Raw genomic sequence first — 476 nt, 5'->3', positions numbered from 1 at the left:
ATGAAATGATTGTTTCATGTGAATAAGCATTTACGTAACATTATTAAATTAGCATTATTACCACTAAGCACTTATTTAGCATTAATGTAACTAGTCAATAGCCTTTCTTAATAACCCTTTAACCATCCTTTAGCCATTTAGTTTGTTGTTTGCTAATTATTTTGCCTTTGTAGATTATTTGAGAATAAAACATACAACTCATCATTCTACTGCTTTCCTTCCCTGAGAGATTAAAGTTAAATTTTCTTATGTAATGACTAAAACATCACCTGCTGGAAGATATTTGACATGAATAAGATCAATCATTAACTACAGGACCCATTATGGCAGTGATGTACTCTACATACTATCCAGCAGTTGTCACTCTGGGATCATACACAGCCAAATTAATTTTGTTCATCAAGCTTAAATTCAAGTTTCTGAATGACTTGAATCCAAAATACAGCACAATGGGATAGTGTATCAGAACACACAAT

The sequence above is a fragment of the Salvelinus namaycush genome, chromosome 16, assembly GCF_016432855.1.
Source record: "Salvelinus namaycush isolate Seneca chromosome 16, SaNama_1.0, whole genome shotgun sequence".
Classification (NCBI taxonomy): Eukaryota; Metazoa; Chordata; class Actinopteri; order Salmoniformes; family Salmonidae; genus Salvelinus; species Salvelinus namaycush.
The sequence above is the reverse complement of the archived record's forward strand: the minus strand, read 5'-3'. Positions refer to the sequence as shown.